Source organism: Schistocerca serialis, chromosome 1 (assembly GCF_023864345.2).
Source record: "Schistocerca serialis cubense isolate TAMUIC-IGC-003099 chromosome 1, iqSchSeri2.2, whole genome shotgun sequence".
Taxonomy (NCBI): domain Eukaryota; kingdom Metazoa; phylum Arthropoda; class Insecta; order Orthoptera; family Acrididae; genus Schistocerca; species Schistocerca serialis.
This window is the reverse complement of record NC_064638.1, coordinates 137771629-137791310: the sequence shown is the minus strand read 5'-3', so window position 1 is coordinate 137791310 and position 19682 is coordinate 137771629. Positions and strand designations below refer to the sequence as shown.

The following is a 19682-nucleotide window of genomic DNA, read 5'->3' as shown; positions in this document are numbered from 1 at the left end:
ATCTTCCTGTATTTCATTTCTGTCTTCTGGGGAGCGACCTTGCATAAGTAACAGCATCGTCCGCGAATGTTTCCTCACAGAGCTCCTGACGTTATTCACTACATCATTAATATACATTTTATGTACACATTGTAAACAGTAAACTCCCTTGATGTACTGCCGAAAATACGTTTATGTATGCCAATTTCTTTCCTTTACGAAAGACGTTCTTTTCCATGTGCAAGGATGTCACAAATACAATCAACTCTTGGTTCGATTCATTAACAATGCCTGAGAATACAGGTAGTTAAAACGCGCTCTGCATGTCGCAGGAACCCTCCGTAACAACTGGACAATCACTAGACGGCTGTCTTAAATCAGAGCGACAACGTCTCTACCACGTTGTGACAGCTCGCCAAGAAGGATCCAAGCGGGGTGCAGCCAAAGATATTTAATATTACCCATCAGACGAATCTGATGTCATATGTGAAGATATATATCTTCGACTAAAATACATTTTTTTTTATTTCACAGTAAAATATTTTGTGATTGAGTACGTCCGGATATTCAGCTTAGTGTTTCCATTTTATAAACAATATTTAATGAAACAGTGATGCAAAATATTTTTTAATCGAGACAATTTAAAAATATTCATAGCCGGTTGCTGCAACTGACACCCAAAAATGGAGTGGAACCAACATTTTATATACAACATTTCAAAGGCCGATCTAGTCGTCGTCGTCAGTTGGGCTGATGCATGTACTTTCTGCCTAGATGCCCTCTTGATTGGTTGCTGGATAAGCATGTAGTACAAATTTAACAGCGTAACTCTCAGCAGGTGAAGCAGAACACTGGGGTCGGTCGTCGAAATGATGTGCATAAAACGGAAAAAAACAATAACCTGGAAGTTCACAATCTATCATGCCGAGAAAAAAAGTTTTTTTTCATTCCCTGCACCCTTTGAATGTTCGCAGACAAAGTGGCAACAAAATTATTTTTGAGCACTTCAGTAATATTTAAACAGCTAATCACAATGCAGCATCTTTCAAGTTAGGTTTTCGAAGTTTTCTTTGTTGGCGCAGTTGTTCGTACCTAATTCATAGAGCACAAAATAGCTGGACTGGCCTAAACCTGAACTTCCGCATACGTGGTTTACAAACCACCAAACTAGCACTGAAAAAAGGAAACAGAAAGAAATGTTCTGCCTTTTGGATAAACCTTTAGAAAACAAGCGACGAATTGACCACATACCCAAGGGAGAAAAAAAACAATGGGCAAGAAACGTGAAGCCGCGAGAGAGTAGCTCTGGAAACCGTGGCCAATGCGCAAGACGGTGGAACATTTCCGTTAGAAACTGTGCAGGAAGAGGTGTACAAAAATCTGAGTGTTCTTCGACGTTACCAAGATGTAAAGACTCAGTAGCTGAAGACCGGATGCAGATTTTCATGCAAGCGTAGTTTATGGAGTGTTCATTTGGGCACATCAATTATTAGAAACACACAAAATTGCAGTGCAGACAATTGTTAACATTGCTCCTGCGGGTACAAGCTATACGGGGACGACCACAGTGACAATGTCCCATCAGACAATGGGCTTGAGGATATCTGGATAAAACAAGACGCAAATTACTCTGTAGTAGTCATTTATTGACCGCCACGTCATGAAAGGGACAGAAATACACTAGAGTTCTTTACCTGGAAGTCCATTTCTAAGGTGTGACTCTGCCAAGTTCGCAGTTGCACAAATCAATTGTGGATAACATTATGTACGATAAACCGCAATGTTTTAGAGGCTATAAGGTATTCTACCGCTTTGTTAAGTATCAAAGTAGCCTTACAAGACATGTCTATTATCAGTACGTCAGAAACCAGAGTTTCTCTCTCAAACGATGCTTCTTCAGGTACCTTTCATTCGATACAAACCGTAAAGCTGAACTATAAAACAGGGTAGGTAATTTCATTTTGTGGGTCTCAATATTATATCTTTACGTATGGCGCCAATACCATTAGCCAAAACGCACTGAAAAGATGCCTCATCGCTCAATCGTCTGTCTTATAACAACACGGCCGAAAGCTACAGACGTAACCGCGCCGTGAGTTAACAGTTTAACTCTTCCGAAACCACCGCATGTCTTCGTAAAACATGATACATTATTCGTATGCAGTCTGCATTCAGAGACGCGACAGTCCGAAGAGGAACACACTCTCACTCTATGAAAGGGCCAATTTACATGCACTTTTTTGGACGGCAAACAATCTTTAGTAATTCAGTATTCGAAAAGTAATGACTTTCCAAACAAAATATTTTCGTTACGAAAAGGTGGTTGTTGGCGATTTTAATTTCCTACGAATCTACTTTTCTGTATAACCGTCCTTCACTTGCAAGCACCATCTCGCAACGTTGTACTGGCTTCAACCTTCTGCACATAATTTCTTCCGTCTGCGAGCTGAACTAGCTGACTACAGCCTTCAGCTATTGCCCGCCAAGCCCTCGTTTCCAATGCAAGAAAACGTTAAGTCTGTGAGTGCGTGATCGGGAGTGTGGCATGGATGGTGCGCAGAGGCTATCTTATCCTCGGTACGAGCGGCGCTAAGTGGATGACGATGACAGTTTCCGCGAAATAAATTTTTGATGGCACGTCTCAGTTTGGTAAGCTTTTCGCAGTACTCGTCCGGTGTAATTCTTGGCCTACGATCCATTATGTCATTCTTTGCTCTGAGTTGGTCGATAAATGAGGAGTGCCGGAACAAAAACCGTTAATCCGCATTTGCTGTTAATATAGAAAGTAACAAATAGTGATCTCTAAATGGCTCCAAAAGCTATAAAACGAAGAAACACACCATAAAACACTATGTCGCGTTGTGCTGAAAATTATTTTGTGGCAGCATGTATTTATTACTCCCGTATCTCCCCCCTATAGCTCTAACACGCGAATGCAGCAAAAGTGGATACATCGGGTTTTGTTCCGGCGCTCCTCAAATATGCTCACCTTGCTCACAATTTGAGATATCTACGTCTTTGCTGAACAACTGTAATTACTGGTGAGTTCAACACGAGGAAGAGCACTGATTGTCCAAGTTGCAAGATTTCATCAGGCTGGTTGCCATGGCTGCCACTGCGTTCTTATTACGCACATTTGCACGACCACTTTAAACGTCTCGGCACCACTGCGCAACTATTCGTTAAGCATTACTATCGGCTCTGAAGTTTTAAGCACAAAATCCTGACCAACATTAACAGCTTTAAATCCCGTTGCACATCAAACTAATTAAAACGTGCATTCTACAACCCGTACGGGTAACGACTTTCGAAAGCCATTGTTTGCTTTCGCCCACAATCAAACTACTACTGAGTTTGCCTTCACAGGCACTCTATAAACTCTACTATATTCGTCCAAATATCCCAATATTAAACTATAAGCAGGCTGCAATTACTTTGCAAATATGCAGCTAGCTTAAAATGCTTGTTTTTAGCACTACTATTGTGCTACCATTTCTGTAAGGTATGTCCTCATCCCTACCTTGGTCATTATGTTTCGGGATTTTTCGTCTTCCAACGGAGAACTTTTCTCACTGCACTGCCGTTGCTAATAGTGGTGCCATTGATCCCGCAAGCATGAGGAAAGACGCCACTGAATACAATGCTCGAATCGAAACTGGGCACTGTCAAGCAGGGAGTTAGAACGACATTACCTCACTGTGCCCAAACAAGCTAGCCGAACCAACACGCTCAAAATTATTGCGGGCGGAGTATCGTTAAGGTACGCCTACATGGACTGCAACGGCTACTGTCTGCGCTATGTACCACAACGAAAGCAGAAAGCAGTTTTGCTCGTACTGAGTGTTTCTGCGACCCAGATATTGCAGCAACTTTCGCTCCACCGCCCACGCCCCCTACCAGTTAAGCTTAGGTCGGCATGGTCAGTCGGCCGTGAATAATGCGGACCAGCCTCGCGAGAAATCAACCCGGAACAGTCTCAGACTGCTAGAGTAGTTTCGTGCCGAACACGATTTATGAAATATCCTCAATTGTCGTGCCTCTGCTCCTGTTTACAAACAGGAAACCAGATGCTTATGAACAAAGCTCGAAATCCCGAGCTGTATACTATATCTAATAATACAATAATACTTTGAATAGTAATTTTTACTCAAAGTGTACTCGCCTTTAACACTGGTGACGCATCACTAACATACAATGGCTAAGTGGATAATTTGAAAAACTAGTATTCAGGAGACAATTTGCACCAGATACGAATTAAGAAACCTTGTTTCAATGGCGGGTGGAGGGGAGGGAGGTAGAGAGAGAGAGAGTACAGCTAAAGCCGCAACTGTTATAGCGCTCACAAAGAAAAAGGCAGTAGTGGGTTATTTCCTTGCTTCTTAATTTTTGGGGTGATTATTTAGCCGTAAGGGAAATACAACACATTTCTAGGCGTTTGTATAATCACAGTCATCAAGAGGAACGATAAACCGTGACATTTCTTCTGACTAGCGTGAGGGCATCTCTCACAACTGAAAGATTTTTTCGCCTGCATATAGAAAATACCAACGTTTTCGGTAGTGTGCATACGATGCGTCCCACGTTTACCTCTATTACTCCCTTCATGACTAAGTTAACTGTTTATAGTTGTCCCAACCAATACATGTCTCCCACTTGTGTCCTTATAACGAATCCTTTCCGCCTCTTCCCTTTTCCTCTGAATGTCTGATTTCTATCTACCTTTTACTCTTAACTGTTTTCTCAGAGCACGTTTCACTGTCATACAGCTGTCTCAAATTTCCTACTACAACTAATAGTTTCACCCTTTTTATGCTTTAGTTATTTCGAAGTACTGTATTTTTTGTAATTAGTAACACTATAATCCCTATGATGAGAGAAGATCTCCAAGTGGGAGTGGTGTAGCTGTCTTGCACGTACAGCACGATTAATCACGAAATGAGTGTTGGCGTTTCTGTTACAATCAACTTTTGCTTTCAGTCAGTGTTGCAACAGCACTTACCAATTCATCGCTAAAAACTTGCGACAGCGCTGCCAGCTGTTAGGAATCGTTCCTCGCCAGAGTACCACATAATGGCGTATTCAGATTCTAGGCACATCTGTTTTTATTCTTTGAGTTACTGCTTTTCTTTTCCATGACAAATTGTGTGATAACTAGGATGCCTATTTCATTCAATAGTCGTACTTAGCCATCCTTAGTTTGGTCTGAATGGTACTCTCGTCAGCGAACCTTAGCAGCTTTACCAGCTTCTCTTGCAGCTTCATTCTTACTACGAAATTTATAACATTAACTGCTCTACGGCATACAAATTAGACATCAGTACAGGGGGTAAATTTAACAGTACCTTCTATCTACAGGGGGTAAATTTAACAGTACCTTCTATCTCTTAACGATGTCTCACTTCAATTTTCACTTCTATTACTCCAACTTTATTACTATACATAATTTAAGACTGTTCTCTTATTTGACCTGATATGTATTATCGCGAAATAGGGGAGATAGTGCCACAGACATGATACGAAAATTGGAGTGGCAATCATTAAAACAAAAGTTTTTCGTTGCGACAGGATCTTCTCGTGAAATCTCAATCACCAGTTTTCTCCTCCGATTGCAAAAACGTTCTGTTGGCACCCACCTACATAGGGAGAAATGATCATCACGGTAACGTAAGAGAAATCAGGGCTCGCACAGAAAAATTTATGTGCTCGTTTTTCCCGCGCTCCGTTCGAGAGTGGAATGGTAGAGAGGCAGCTTGAAGATTGTTCATTGAACCCTCTGCCAGGTACTTTATTGTGAATGGAGTAAGCACGTAGATGAGATGTAGGTTACAATTCTACGCGGGATTCTGCATGTATCATCACTTGAGATCGTGGAACACTTCCTTAGGATTTGTTAATGTCCGTAGATATCATACATACTTCATTCTGTCTAAGGTCACTAACGGGTTGCTTCACTTTATTAACTTCGATCAGCGACAGTGTATCTTGGTCTAGAATTTGCACCTTACCTTTCGCCCAAATGCAACGACCTGCCCTGAATAATATTTGATAAGCACAACCGAAGACATATTTATCGCATTTCTCAACAGTAGAATACGAGCCAACGAACATGTGATGAAACAACGTTGGCTACAGAAATAAGAAATGGAAACATTACGGTGTAAAACTTATTTTTATCTGTACGCTTAGGCTCAGAATTCCAATAAACACTATCAAAGGTCTCAGAGCAATGAAACAACAGAAAAGCTCCATGCTGTTAAATAAGCGAAAGCTAGGTTGATTGTGCAAGCATAGTCTTGGGAGAGCATTCTCGAAAGGAAAGATATCAATGTGGTGGAGGCGGGAGGTGGGGGGGGGGGGGGGGGGTTACAGCTAACAAGAAGCCGACCAAAGGCATCATGTACACGCGCAATGGAATTACTCTACTTTCATGTTAGCCCTGTGCCTGCAAGCATAACAATAATTGTCTTCCTTGGCCAGCCTTTAATCTCCGAAATAACAGCCCACGATGCTCATCAGCAACGCATCCTTAAACAAGTAACTTTTGCTTCGGCACTGCCATGAAGTATCTAGATTGGTTCATGAAGAGGTCTCTCTCCCCTCCTCCCAAAAAAAAAAAAAAAATTAAAAGAGACAACAAGGTTAAAACGAAATTTCATAAGTTTTCCCTTCTCAGCTGGTCTTTTACAAGATCGTAAAACCTTAACTGCAAGTCAGCAACTAAGCGCCTTTCAACGATGGAAAAATAAGGCGTTGAATTTAATAATTTTACTTTAATGCCAATCGTGGCAGGCCTCTATCTATTCAATCACACAATACCGATTACAATGAGCTATTTACATCATGTCAGTAATGAGCCTTTGCTGAAAGATATCTGGAAAACCTAACATAGCTATTTAGATGCACTGAAATGAAAATGTGATTAGATTTTTTTGTACCAGTTTTATATAGGAAATTAATAGAGGGTTACTGTAAATGATACATCTGTTTTCGAAGCTCAACAGTTTGCCTAATATTATACGTACAAATATGACTGATGCATGAATATGTAACCCCAACAAGTTTGCATTTTGCAATCTTGAAATTTTATACGAATGCCCTCTGGTCACGACACGTCCCAGCAACATCCTGCCAATGGCAATCATGGAACATGCTTTCTCTGACCTGCTCATGATCTTGTACGTTGGGAAACGAAAACCCGGCCCTTAACGTAGCCCGAATGAAAAAGCCACAGAACTGCGAGGCCAACAGTGCAGACATCTTCACCATTACAAATCCAATACGGAAGCTCTTAGTTTAGGTAGCGACCATCACTAAGGGGGTTTATGCTTACAAAGAAATGCACGACTTTTAGTAAAATTGTTTAAAATAACCATTGCTGGACTTTCACGTCCCAGACATTAGCATTTAAATTACGTGTAATATTATCACAGTAAATCACTATGGATCTAGATCTCCGCCGTTTGTAATTTTACACAGTCCTGATTTCTTCTACCTTTTCAATGAAACTTAAATATTTCGGCCAAATTTAGGAGAATTTCAACGTAAGATACAGCATACAGCACTCATAGGTTTTACCTTCCGTATTACTTCAGAGCACAGTTTTGTGTTCGAGTCAAAGAAACACTGCTTGCTGAATTTTTTACTTACATAGAATTCTATTGCACGTAATGAATGGAATGTCTTAACACTATACTTTATTAGAATTTTCAGAGAACAGAAGCGTATAGAAATGTTACCCATGACAAGCGTGGTGTATGTTTCACGACGACTTAAAAGTGTGTTACACAAGTATCCTACGATTCCGCAGTATCCATAACATTTTAGAATAGTTAAATTTAAACATAATTATCTGCTATAATAGGTTCAACACCCGAACTTGGTTCGGACGTTGCAATATAACTGGTACCAGGTCTCGGCTCCGGCGCTATGTCAGTGCCGGCCGAAACGCTCGACGTAAGCCATCTGGTTTCGCTTAAGCTGTGGCAACGTTGCAAAAGACGATCTCCCCTCTCCTTGGTCCCTTCTGAGCACGTTCGCAAATGTGCTGGTTTTACCTACAATCCAAAAGTAAACAGCAGAGTAAGTAACTTCTTGAGTTTCATAATTTTCCCCAAAATGTCGAATCCCTGAAAATACGATTTTATTCCATATGTCTGGTTGGGGGTGGGGACGAGCGCTTTACAAGGCCATTACTTGACTATTTTGTTTGGATACGTTTCCTCAGGTATTACATTTCACAAATATTTAAAGCGTTGCATCTAACCTAACCATTCAACTTACTCGTGGTAATGAAGATTTGCATCCCTTGAAGTTGTTTTTAAATGCACTGGTGAAGAAACTTTATTCGTTTTCATAATTTCACATTATTAGCTGATGGTTCAACCACCTCCCATTCCATTATGAGCAAATCTCGTGCACAAACTAGTGTGTTGCTGGAGAAGTGTACCGAATTCAAAATTAATTATTCTGCTTGAGCAATAGAATCATCTCATTGGCCGGTATGGGCACTCACAGAAACAATCCAATCACCCTTTCTGAAAACTGTGCACTATGCTCTAACCCTGTAGATAATTAACAAATGGAAAAATTAGTAAGGCAAATTAATAACTTCGAGACAGCTGTAGGAACATCTTTTAACGTCGCCGTTGTTACTAAAACACGATATCCTTCCTGGGGAGCACCCTGAAGTCGTGCCCTCTTACAACGCCGTGACAAAATATGGTTTAACATCAGTTTATCATTTTGCTGTAGCAGCTGAGGTATTATCCTGTTAAAAATCGTAATGTTACTCATCCTAATCACTCACTCACGAATGGACGGTGTAATGCAATCGGTAAAATTATTCAAGATGGCACTCTTGAATGTGAACGATGTTTTCTATACATGGTAATTCTCATTAACGTTTAAAAACCTCCGAAGTGACGTAGATTACGCTGAGATAAGTAATTTAATGTTGAGACGCACGCGGTCGCAAATGTGGGAAATATCCCGAAACTGGATGACGAATGTTGGACATGTGCGTCGCCAGATAGCGTATCTCTCCGCAGGTGCAGCGGCTGAGCCTTTCTTTCTGTCGCGACTGATCATTCCAAATACTGGCGTCGACTTTAAGCGCGTGGAGCTCAGGGTTCGAATCTTGCGTCTGGCAGGCAGTATTTCTTTCACTGCTTTAGACAATTGTGCGTTTACATTGAAGCAAGATTTATTTTATTTGCCGGTTCGCGCGCTCCGCTCGTTGTTTGAAAAACACAGTACAACAACAATCTATCGTACAGTTACCCAAGTAAATGAGTGTAAGCTCCAGAATTGAGTCGTTACCAGTAAATGGCCGATGTTTTCTTTGCGAAATAAACTCTGGAGGGGGAAAAAAACGACAATACGAACTGGTATTACTTGGTTAGAGCAAGGATAATTTTGTAACATTTTACAACAGATCACATGTACAAAAGGTGTTCGACATTTGGACCGTTTGCTCAAATGCAAATATTGTATCGCTCAATTATCCTTTCACACCAAAGCTAAAGTGCCGCCGGGTAGCGAGGTAACTTCATTTCAGCGTCATTTACGTCGCTTCGGAGAGTTTTAAATGGTTAATAAGAATCACCCTGTATAACATGTCGCTACATGTTTTGTAAGAATCGCGCTACGTGACTACTTTATCGTGCAACCATGAACCAGCTGTCTTCATGGCAAATATCGGCTGCTCCCGCCAACTCCAATGGCGACTTCCAGCGCAGGTGGCCGCCTCGCCAGTGCCTGCAGCTGACTTTCCCGCGGCAGCAGCTTGCACACGCCTGCCAACCTCTGCACAAAACCCAAACGCCGGCAACGCGTCGCGAGTGCGCTACACGATTTCGTCCAGCTGTTTGATGCTAACACACATTTATACCCTGCAATAACGAGAAGTCCTGAAATTTTGAGGAAATGCACGTAAACAACTTGCTGGTGTTGGTATTGAAGAGAGGTAGAAGGCAACCAATTCACGACCAATGGCGTCTCGCAGAAAACTAATACGTATAACAGCAAGAAAACAACCATCGTACACTTCATACATGTTGAGGCATGGTTAAAAACTGGGTAGAACGAACTGTTTCCAACATTTATGAATACCCAAGTTTTTACAGGTTTCTGCCTATTGCTTGCTCTTCACAATTTTTTTCTTCGATACAGTGGTTCACGTTTAGCCTCTATATAGACGGGGGTGTCAACCTTTTTAGCTATTGACCACTTTTTTAATCGTTAGTGAAATTTTCTAAGTGCCCAGCAGTTAAAAAGTAGTGGTTATTTATATGGAAGATAAGTTACTTTAAACAATACAAAAAGCAGAGTTGCCCCACTACTCTATGCATGTAACTACTAACCGAATATTTTGTCAGAAGTTAGTGAAAACCTAATGAAAATGTCCCAACGCACAACCGCCTATCGCTCACCATGAAAGCCGCAACTCCCGCTAGTAAGTGGTAGGGTCCAGGTTTACCACCACTGATCCAGACTGTTTCCCTAGCCAACTTTCCACATCTTATGCAGATAAGGTAGAGGAGTGCCAGGAAATCGAGCATGAATGTGTCAAGACTGACTCCGAGAGACGCGGTACGGTGAAGCAGGGCTTTTTACAAGCCTGAGGTGGATATGAATAGCTCGTCTACATTTAGATAGCACTGACGCAGCCCAAGGACAGAAATATGTGCCGCCACACGCCTTGTAGGAAGCGAGCTACGCGCTCGTAATTCATAGTCACATCGCGAACACACTGTCAGATCTGTTTTAGGGAAAGTAACGTTCGCTTGCTGGACATTCATATTTCGAACACTAGATTTCCATTCCACACAGATAACCGGTGGTGATGTAAGTAGTAATTTCCTCACTTTATAAACAAAACATTTACAATATGGCGCATCTAAAATCGGTAAATACGAAATACAAACGTGCTAATATTTCGAGGATTATTCTTCAATTAAATGTAGCGTTCTTGATCATTTAATATTATGTGCCGATCACCTCGGCCAAAGAAACTTTTCACACGTGAACCTTGTCGAACTTCAAGAGCCAGTTTTCTGCAAGCTGGTTCCAAAACCATGGAACACATTGTAAACGTTGTTCCTTTAAATGTACACATCCATGGGAATTGTGCATGCCATACTTCGATGTTCCCAATGAATAACCTTCTTGGATACGAGTTACAGCAATGTGGTTAAGTAAATGAAGTTACGGTCGTTTCTCCGTAATATCCACATTTTACACACCAATAGATTACGCGTAATCAATAAGCCACAAAAGAACTTTCGTAATTTGGTTCTGATATGTAACATTTCGGCCTTGCCAGCCCCCAATGCTGTCTATTGTTTAAATGACTATGTTCGTGCTAGAAACGTTTGGGATCGTGATTACGTTATCGCGAAGAGTGAAATTCAGTGCATGCACGCCACTTCTGCACTGATACACTGTAGAATTTATCAGTGTTCAAATTAACCGTAAATGGCCGTATCATTTAGGCTGAATACGGTATTTTCCGTATATGTTGCAATTCACTACGTTAGAGTTCAGAGAACTCAAATAATGCTTAATGCAACTATAACGGACAATCTGAAGAGGAATCCTCAGCGCTCTAAATCTAATAGGTTACAGTTTTTATGAGTGGTATATTAACGACAGACTGCGCTTGGACACGGATGGGAAGAGTTCCTCCAGCCGCCGTCACTCCACTTGCCGTGGGCCAAGATAAGCTGCACAGAGGTATCCTTTGTGGAAGGGACTGGCCGATAGATACCAGTCTTGCCCGTGGAAGTTGGCAGCAGTGGCACAGCTGCAGGCTGCAGCCCGCGGACCGAAGGAAGCAGGTCCATTGTGCCGGCCAACACAGCTGTTCGCGAACCCCATTATGCGCCAGCCAGTCCCAGCGGCGACACATGGCGACGGCAGCCGGGGGCGGCTGCTGTTTACGGGGCTTATCGGAAGAAATGTCAATGCCAGCCAATTCCGCTGCCCTTATCTATATTGTGCCCGGTAACCTGTCGAAGAATTCCTGACACCACTCTCGCGATCTTTCTACAGATTCTTCCAAGTGAGTAATTGAATTCCACTGACAGGGCTGCCATGTTTCAAATTTTCTAGTTTCTTGCGTTTAACATTAAGATACCTGGAAAATACATTTTGTAATTTTCTACCGTTATTGCTACTCACTTTTAAGACAAACAACCATCTGTGATTAAGCACTCCGCCAAGTACGGCGTTACGAACGACGCTTGGCTGGTGTGTATCTAAATCTAGCTACATTACAATTTATACAGATAATTGAACGGATGGGACTTCGACAAGTCATGTGTTTTCTTAAGGCGTGGGAATTGCCAGCACAAATGAAAAATTAGACTGCATATCTTTTCTTCACCGCGAAGAAGTGTCAAAGTTGTTTTTTTTTAATAGTGGAGGTAATTTTGATACCAACATATGCGTAACGGGAAGGCAATCAGTAGTAACAGTCGCCAGGAGTTGGGAGGGGCTCTAATCAACAATAATGCACAAAGTGGAAACTCTTTCCGTCATGTCTCCTGCAAGTACTCTCTGACAACAATGACAGCTCCATGTAACGGAAAGGCACTGACGCTCTTTAAATATTATTGTACTTGAATAAGCGACTAAAGTAATAGAATTTCGACTACTATGGCAGTCTACCGTCTTCAAACTTAGCGGTCCAATCATCCTGACGTCAGCTCTCCCGCTCTTTTGATATATAATAGCCAGAACATGCATAAATAAGAAATATAAAAAAGATTGACCATGGGGGATATTGTCACATTAAGTCGTGTACAACGAACAAATACTGTAAGGAAAAAAATGAAAATTTTTGGACACGAGGACGACTCCAGAAACCAGATTACTAAGAAAAATTAGAGAAACCTTGGAAAACGAGACAGCAAGTACGATGGATAAAGGAAATCAGGGAAGATATGAAAGACCTAGAATTAACCCCGGAATACATACTTGTAAAACGAAACAGAAAATTTAGAAAACTGAGAAACTTAATATTTAACCCAGAGAAAAGACGAGAAACGGAAAGGGTATTTACAGAAGAGGAAGGACAAAAAAGAGCGATTGGAAAGACACTGGGCAATTCGGAAAGAAAACGTATTGAAGATGACCAGAAAATGACTGACTGTAGTCGTCCAATGAAGCCGTAAAAGAAGTGGGAATCACTATCCACTGCGCTGTCAGTAACCTGCATTTTACACTTTCAAACCAAGTCAGTTTCGTGCATCGTTCGTAAAGCTTAGACGGAACATTCAAGCAGTTCAGCTTGTAATATAATATTTTGAGCAGTAATGACAAAAGTACAAATGGTTAGAATTTGAGAAAGGACAGAACAACATCCAGCTCCTCACAGTCATTTACATGTCAGAACAGGTGAACACAATTTTTCGAAACTTTCTGCATACCGGCCACGAACAATCTGCCCATTATGCGCCTTTCCTCAATGTCAGATCCACGTTTGAGAAAATATGTACTATCTAGTCAACCGCAGTTATAACCGCAAAATCTGTAACTTCTTGACTACTGTCCATCTATTACAACGTTCGTGTGTGACACTCCTGAACCCAAGAAGATAGATGAATAACTAAGCTCTCCCTAAAGTAACTCCGGCCACGGCTATGCGTGAAAGAAATGGAACAGCACTCAAAAACAATGACAATTAGCAAAAAATCTGATACCAAGTAGGGCGCTTTATACATTTGCGAGTCCGAAGTTTGGTCGAGCAGTTAACAGCATTTGCCACTTACTGGGTCGTCTTAGAAACTACTGGGATCGATCAAAATACTTAATACCGCTCAGCAAACTTCACATGCCATAGAAAGAAACTCATTCTCAATTACATGGTTACGATGTTCTGTGCTGATAAGACATGGTAAAATATTTTAACAAATTTTTCTCCATAAAAGTATACTTACATTTATTTAGAACATGGTACTTTTTGATCGGAAGGTCCCCTTCACGTCAATCGTCCGAGATTGTAAGTACAGCTTCTTACTGCTTGCCGCAATGTCACGTTTAAAGACATTTAAACACTAACTCTTCAATCATTCCAATAGCTGCTTAAAAATATTTTTGGATGCACTAAGCTAATGCCATGACGTCAACATGTCGATAAATTTAAGACCTAGATAAAAGGTATAAGTTGCGATTCTGTGTAGGTTTCAGTATTTATTTTTATATTGCAGTACATTAACACAGAGATATATTAATTCTATTTACAACTATCTCTCGTGTATCATGAAGTTACTGTCACGAGAGCTGTGGATCGCGAATTATAAATCAGGAATTAAACAGAAGAGAAAGAAGTTAACTTATTGTATGTATGGTATATATGTCCCCTTAACAATAAAATAAGTCTGCTGAATTAAATGCCAGTCTTTGGATTGTTGTCTGTCGCTTATCACTTCTTACACCTCCGGCAATGTTTTTTGATGTGAACAACGCAGAGAGTTGCACCCTCGTTCGGAGTCCACGTTAAACAGTTGGGAAGTCTGAATGAAGCAGGAAGACAACAGCACACCACCTCCAACAAGATCACTACAGCGTCCAAAATAATCTTCCGATTTTTTAAATGAACACACCTCAATTGACTTGTTTATTTACTTTCGACACGTGTTTCAGCCTTTTATGCCATCTTCAAGTGATTGAGTTTATAGAGTAAAAGGCTGAAACCTGGGTCGTAAATAAACAAACAGCAATACAATCAAACAGCAGTGTGTCCATTTAAAAATTATTATAGGACTGTTCCTCAGCAACATCAAAAATCTTCGAACTGATGACTGCGAACATCGAGGTGTCTAAACCTATCTAACGTCCCAGGGCGAGGATCTTTGGGGGAGAAAAAGCAGATATTAGAGTGTTCTTGACGTTTTAATGGCGCGGAAGCTCTGTAAATTCGCTCTATGCAATAAAACGTTTCGTATATAACCGTGCCTTACTTCATTCGGTCGTACTAGTACGCCTTAGTACCTTACTTCCACAATTGCTTTCTTTGTGACTTCAACATCACTTCTGACTACTACAAAGTAAAAAATTGTCCTGTGCAAATGCACTAGAACTAAAAACAATTATCCCACTAGAACAAGCTGGGACACCTTAGAAAGTAGTGTTTCCTATCAACTTTTCTAATGTGTCTTTAGCAATGAGAGTTTCTTTAGAAGCACTTCTCTCTTAACAGGTGTCTCGAAAAAATTACAGCTTTTCGCAACTCTAAGGTTAGTTTAAAAACCGTGGCCCTTTACTCGATAAGGTCCTGCTAGACATATTTACTATGGCGTTGTTTTGAAGTCACCTACACACCCAGCCTCTGTATGGGGATGCGGTTTATGTGGAACCCACATATATGATGATCGCTTACACAGATCGCAGGATATTAATTTATGGTAGACATCTGAAACAGAAAAATCCAAAACCGCTACTAGATAGGTTCGAAAGATCATAATGAGTTTTAAATCCTTTTAAATGTTTGTTGAAGACGCCATAAGCCATGTGTTTGCATGACGTCCGACGAACCTATTTTCGTATTATTTACCCTCTGTATTACATATATTTTCAAAAAGCATTAAATGTGACTAAGAAAACGCTGAGAATCGTAAGGGCAATAAAATGACATTTTAGGGAAGAGATCAAGCGAAATTTTTCTACGTGTAAATCGATTAAGCAATGTATTTATCACAGATAATAAAAAGCGCGTGGGTTTATTGAGATGGGTGATTTTAATGTATTTATTGTTAGTATACACGGCCGCCGCTAGATGGCTCTTGCACAAACACTACCTGGAGACGAGCAACGGATCACCAATCGCTTGCAGCTACAAGAGGGATTTTCAATGCCCAGAAGAATGGCAGCGTCGACTACCTGCTCGCCTCCAGTTCGGCAAGGGAAGGAACGCACACTTTTTGTACAAGAGCGGAGCCGTAGCGACACAAGAGCAACAAAGCCGGCAACCTACTGGCCTTGGAAACGACCGGGCAGCCGCCCCCGAGTCGTACAAACCTATCGCGCTGAACTCTGCCCAGAACAAGTATTGGCCCTTATCTAAGTGCAAACACCTACAACGTCACTAGTTTATGGCTCGTCTTCCTGCATTACCGAACTTCGGTGCCAGATAGCGGAACCATCCAGAACGACTAACATTTTCTGACAGCTACAACTGTTGCAAATAATTACGGCGCGTTAGACCTCTCTGCAGTCAGCCGGACCTGTAAGTTTTACATCTGCACTTTAATTCGAACACTTACACCCCCGTTAACTGCTAAATGTTTACATTTATTGGGGTTTTCTTTCTTGAACGTTCAATAAATTTACACCTAACCTAGAAAATACTGAAACCTCAAGAATATCTATTGAATCCCAAATACATATTTTGTTTATTATCTCTGGCTGCGTCAAGTAACCTTTCTGTAAGAGGTAAGACTTTCGTTTATGTCTCAAAATTTCCACAAGAAGTCAAGACGACATAGAACTGCGAGGAACGTAGTGGAACGACACACCGTACAACATGCAATCAATACGACGAAAGAACCAGATCAGAACTGAATTTCCCATTACGTCACGACTCACGCACTCCTCAGATTGTTTTACGTCTTGAGTCGCTTGTTTACACAAATGGAGTGTGAAAATCAGCAGACACCGGCACTAATATTTACTTACAAGCCATGGTGTACACAAACATGCATCCATCGTTCTATTAATGTAAATATGAAGGAGTTTGGGGTAATAAACGCAGTAGATGATTGTGAAATACTGATAACGGAGGCTATGCCATGAAAAATCATATTTTTAATTTTTCAGTATACCCAAACGACCTCTACAAGTGTTTACAACATCGACCCCACCGTTATTCCCAGGCATGTCGTCCAACGTCAAAAATCAATTGAAATAAACGCCGACAGTGTATTACATGAGATTTACGGGATACCAAATATGAAGACACGAATTTCAACAACAGCGATTTTTGTAGCAAGGTATAGTGAAGTTCTTACTCATTACGCAATATCCCACTATTACTCAATATTCCCGGGAGCGAACGCCAGAGAATGGCTGCCGTGCTTGGTCACCCCTGCGCGTGACTCACGGTCTAACGAAACCGGTGAACAGCTTCCAGGCATCTACATCCAGTGGGCTGCAGTGGCCAGTAAATTTGAAGTAGTTTCGGTGCAAGAGGCGATGAACAAAATAATAATTTCGGTTCAGTTTCCACTACTGGAAGTTGCTACTGACAAAGCAAAGAGAATGGTCTTGAGTACTGGTAAATCGTCACTCTAGGTAACTCAGGTACGAAACGTTGTCTAAAATTTTCTTAATGACTCGTTTTCACCTGCAACATCATTTCCCAACATTTACGTTTTTTTCGTTATATACATTTGTATCAAACATTTGTGACTATTTTTGTTTAAATGTGTAAGTGTGGACTGACAGTCCTCTTACATAGGAGGGAAAACCACCACTACAAAAAGACAGTTTAATTAGTGCATAAACAGTACGTCCCAGCCTTGGGTTCAAATTTGTTTTCTTCTACACATATGCATCATGAATTACCTAGATAAGCATCACTTATGCAAGTTTTCATTTTGTGCAAGTAGTAAACAAATCTACGAAGCGGCACAATGAAAAACGTGCAAAAACTGAAGTGGGGAACTTATTAACAGCGTCAATTGTAATAATCATTTATCCATCTTTACTACTATAAAATTGGACTTTCTGAAGGATCTAGGATGTGGAGGGCCACGAGCGCGTAACGCAGCAGCACAGCCGACCGCAGCTTTTATAATACCTAACCGGCCAGCCTACAAGGTCAGCAACAGCGAAGGGTCTTTGTTCGCTGTCGGCTCATACACGGCCGGCTAGCTTCTCCAGCTTGGGCCCGCTACGCCGGCCGACGCGGCCAACGCCGGCACACGCGCCGGCCGCTATGCCGACGCCGCTGATCAATATGTCTTCGTCAGCGACAGCGGGGAGCCGGCAAACGTACGCCGTGCGTGCTGCACAGACGGCGAGCGAGGACCGAACAAAGACGGCTGGAGGCAAGGCGTGCTGTGCTGCTGCTGGCCGCGACCCACGCTCCCCCCGAGCGGCCCACGCTTCCCTCTGGAAGGCCAGGACGAGTTTTCTTTGTGTTATCGGAACCTGGCCCGCTCTGACAACACAGCCTCGTTCCCCTCCGTCCACACGTGGTCTGCTCAATAGCCTATCCAAACTACTTTGTTTCCTTTTCAAACTCTTGGGCTGAGACGTACATACTACACGTGGGCTAACAGTAACACCCAACGTACTTTGCTCGCCAAAACTAGGAGCTATCGGTCGTTCTCACAATTTGAATATTCCGCGCATCTGAAATGTTCCGGTTATTACCTAACGCCAGCATATCATGCAAACATTTGCTTATAATAAAAATCTGAAAAAACTGCTGCTTACAAATCATTATGCAGTTCACAATAAAATCTCTATGCGTACAATGCACATTTTGCGTTCGAACATATGCAGATACTACATTCAAATTCGCAACAATTTAGTGTCTCTTTCCAACACGACAACCGCAGCTATTTCTTCGAAACAAAACTCAAGATACAGAATACACACTTCAGTCTATGGTTCGTTACAACCTTGCGTTACGCGTTTCACGCACGCGTGTCTAATTGGGCAGTCATTTAGCCGGCTGCCTTGGAAGCCAAGCTTGATAAGACACGTGTGAAACTCACCTCAACAGCTGTTACAGAACTTTGCAAAGAAAAATGTTCCGCACGCCTAGCGGCTTAAAGATACATACAACAAACTGGTTCCCGCCAACAAGGAATATTTAATGCTGAAAAGGGTACAGAACATTTGTCAGAAATCTGTTTCGCGTGATCTGACTCCACGGGCGTATTCGTTTGCCTCTTGGCCTTGCCTGCAAAGTGATTCACCACCCTAAAGCAGGAGCTCGCTTGCTATTGATTCTAGCTCCTCCGCGCCGGCGGCGCTCTGCACTGCGTTAGTTGAATACAAACAAGCTACCATGCATTTATAGGCAAGATGGCCAGCGTCAAACTTTCCGGTAAATTGCCATAACATAATACGGAATGAAGAAACACTAACATTTCTAAAAACACAGACAGAAAGAGTGAAAACAGGCAAAGCACAAACACAAGTAAATAAAAAGCTACTTACCAATACTATAAAGTGAATTGTATCACATGCACCTCAGCGCAACGTCGAGTTTCAAACAGCTACCCCTCGTGGACAGACGCAACGGCGTGCACTTCTATAACGATCGGCAATTCGTCCTCCAAAAATACTGCGTCACGATAGACAAAATAACAACACAACACCCACTAGACTGTATTGTTGTCACACATGATGCGTAACCTGGCGATTGTGTGATGTCTTGCAGAGTTCGCTTGCCCTGTATCCGCGTGAGAGGCTCGCCAGACTGTGTCTGCCTGCTAGTGACTTCAGCAGGCGAGCGGGTGGTCCGTTTCCTCCCTCCTCACTTCTCCCCGCGCAGCCATTCCCTTTCGGCAGACCCCGGTGTTCTCCGAGCTCCACCGAACCGTACCGAAGCGCAGCCGAGGCCACTCGCTGCTGTGCCGAACGCCGTTGTCATGGCAACGCAAGCCGATGCGAGCATTGCAGAGCCGCTAATTCCTGTGAACTATGCTTGAGACTGGATGAATGCCCGTCGATCAGTTCATCATAGT

At 42.0% G+C, this 19682-nt stretch overlaps 1 protein-coding gene across 4 annotated transcripts in view; it reads right to left on the bottom strand.

Annotated features, from left to right (window-relative positions):
* LOC126464224 (RNA-binding protein Musashi homolog 2) overlaps nt 1-19451 on the bottom strand; it is a 119491-nt gene extending 100040 nt beyond the window's left edge. For all 4 annotated transcript variants that reach the window (XM_050096221.1, XM_050096217.1, XM_050096220.1 and 1 more), the window contains exon 1: nt 19153-19451. The gene's annotated coding sequence lies outside the window, so the exon portion shown is untranslated. The remainder of the gene's footprint in view (nt 1-19152) is intronic.
* Nucleotides 19452-19682: the final 231 nt, after the last annotated feature.